We start from the raw sequence: 2,655 nt of genomic DNA, 5'->3' as shown, positions 1-2,655 counted from the left end.
ATCTTTCACAGAAGGTGTTCAAAAATACTTTAAGGGTGATTTATTTATATATATATATATATATATATATATATATATATGAAATAATGACCTGAAAACTGAGATAAGACTAATTTAGAATTACAGCATTCTAAGGTGTCATTTTGTGGTTCACATATGTGGACTTTAATATTCATAATTCAACAGTATATTAGAGAAATAATTCTAGGCTCTCTAGTACAGTACAAAACACAATATCCCACAACCACCATAAATGGGTCAGTCAGAAATCATAACATGATTTAAGCAGCAACTTCAATCCCAAAGCTGAAACTAGTCCTTTTACAATACCCTTAGCAGAAATACATTGTCAACTGCTCCATCAATTAAGTCATACCCCTACCACCCCAACCTAACATATATGTGCTAAACCATTTTTTGAGCACCTTTGGGGTTCCAAAATATATGGATGATCCCCGTTATACACTCCTGAGCAGTTTTTAGAACTTCTAAGTAGAATCACAAAGTAGAGAAAACAAATTTACATCAACACGTTACACTGAAAACAAGTTACACCTTCACACTAAAAATGAAATAAAGCAAAGTGAGTATCTGTAGGAAATCTTTTGTTCACAAACATATCAAGGGGCGCCTGGATGGCTCAGCTGGTTAAGCATCAGACTCTTGATATCGGCGCAGGTCATGGTCTCAGGGTCGTGGAATCGATCCCCACGGGCGACTCCACACAACTGAGCAGGGAGTCGGCTTGGCATTCTCTCTCCCTCTCCTTCTGCCCCTCCCCACACTTGAGCTCCTCTCAATTTTGGAGTTAGGAAAGAATTTTAAAGAGCTATGACTCTATAAAACTGATACTACAACTGGACACACAGAGTACATAATAGTAACTGTAAGAGGTATAAAAAAGTTCACTGAAAGACCCATAAAATGCACGGAAGTTATTCTTAGAGATTTTACTTTAATTAGTCTCATGACTAATTTTAACATTTTAAACACAGCAATTCTTTTGGACACTTAAAAAAAAACAGTTTAGACTATTAAATGCACATTTTCTCTTTTTAAAAATTCATCCCTAAGTGACTTTAACTTGCTAAGAGAGACCCAACAAAATTTCAAATAAGCAAATCGTACTATATCCTCACCTCTTCGTGCATGTGTCTCCTTGTCTCCAAACGCCCTCAAGCAGCTTTTAAGACCTCAACTCCATTAAACCTTTCCTTAGATCTTCAGTGTTCTTTATTCTATAAATTACTTGTATGTACAGTATCTCTCCAAAAGCAAAGCTTTCATGTTGTCATGTGAACATTTTAAATCAATTCACTCTAAATTGTGCAGTAAGTGCTAACTCAATTTAGCTAGAAGTGTTTTCACTTTTAAAAGAGTTTGCTAACTGATTTTAACTTAGTTTCAGTTAAGTTTCGAAATTAAACACACACACACAGCCCAAAAAAACTTTCAGAGTGAAAAAAGGCATATTCCAGGCAGAAGAGACTCAAAGCTGTAGTCTGGCACCTGTTTCCCATCATCCCAGCTATATAATCACAAATCTTAAAACCATCTGATCCAATACTTGATTTTTAAAGTGATGAAGCTGATGCCAGAGATCAAGGTTAACCATAACATGCAGCCTCCCCTATGGTATTCCTGCATTTCATTTCACCTCATACTTGTGAACCCACAGAGTCTCTAGACATAACTTTGCACAGTGGGTTTTAATGGTAGTAACCCCAGGACTTCGTAGAAAGTACTTAATGGTAGTAACCCCAGGACTTCGTAGAAAGTAGGTATCTGTGTGTAGGATGGAAGTTTAAAGAAAGGTGTAGGAGTTGTTTTAAATTTCATAACTGCCTAATTTACATAGTATCCAACTGCAAAAGCAAAAAAAACATATTTTTAATACTCACAATATCCCTAAGAAAGTTGAGGCACATTTCTGTTTCTTTTATAGAGCAATAAAGTAACCTACAGGCTTCTGGTCTATTCATCCCTCATATTTAGTTCTGCTTCCTCAACTTAAATTAGGTCTACCTTTTTAGAGATAGTTAAATTTTAGGCTGTTACATTAGAGTGAAAGTCATTACTAAACTCAGAAGACAATTTAACATTCAAGTTATAATTATTTTTTTCTGCATGTACTTTAAAAATAATAGTTATATACAACCAAGCAAATAAAAATTATTCTACTGCCTACACAATGTAAATGAATTAGTACCTCATTTAAAAACCAAATGATATACAATATACATATTCGAAAATGAAATCAAGCACCAGACTGAACAGTCACATTGCTGGTTATGTAACAACCTATTTTGATACATATTTAAAAATTAAATCGGCCCCAACTTCGTGGCAAATAGTCTGATTTACAGCCTAACTATGACAGTCACATAAAAAAGATACTAGAAATATCTAAATTCCATCACGTTTACCAGGGCTGTGTGTGAGAAGAGTCAAGGACTTTATATAAATATTCAAATGGTCAGTACGGACAGCTGAGGGTTTTCACTAATTTAACTCAAGTCAGTAAAGCCACTGTGCCACGCAGATGTAATAGAGCCAAGGTCACAACCTATTTCCACGCGGACAAGTCAGCTATAAAAAGAGAAAAAGTCCACTCTGACGTCGATTACTACTGCCTTCTTTGGGGCGGGGGGGGGG

The 2,655-nt window shown here is 35.6% G+C and overlaps 1 protein-coding gene across 3 annotated transcripts in view; it reads right to left on the bottom strand.

Moving 5' to 3' along the window:
• RIC1 (RIC1 homolog, RAB6A GEF complex partner 1) overlaps positions 1–2,655 on the bottom strand; it is a 169,676-nt gene that overhangs the window by 165,731 nt on the left and 1,290 nt on the right. The window lies entirely within an intron of this gene.

Source organism: Callorhinus ursinus, unplaced genomic scaffold (genome assembly GCF_003265705.2).
Source record: "Callorhinus ursinus isolate GAN/ISIS: 27379988/994484 unplaced genomic scaffold, GSC_fseal_2.0 scaffold28, whole genome shotgun sequence".
Lineage (NCBI taxonomy): Eukaryota > Metazoa > Chordata > Mammalia > Carnivora > Otariidae > Callorhinus > Callorhinus ursinus.
This window is presented reverse-complemented; position numbering and strand designations above follow the sequence as displayed.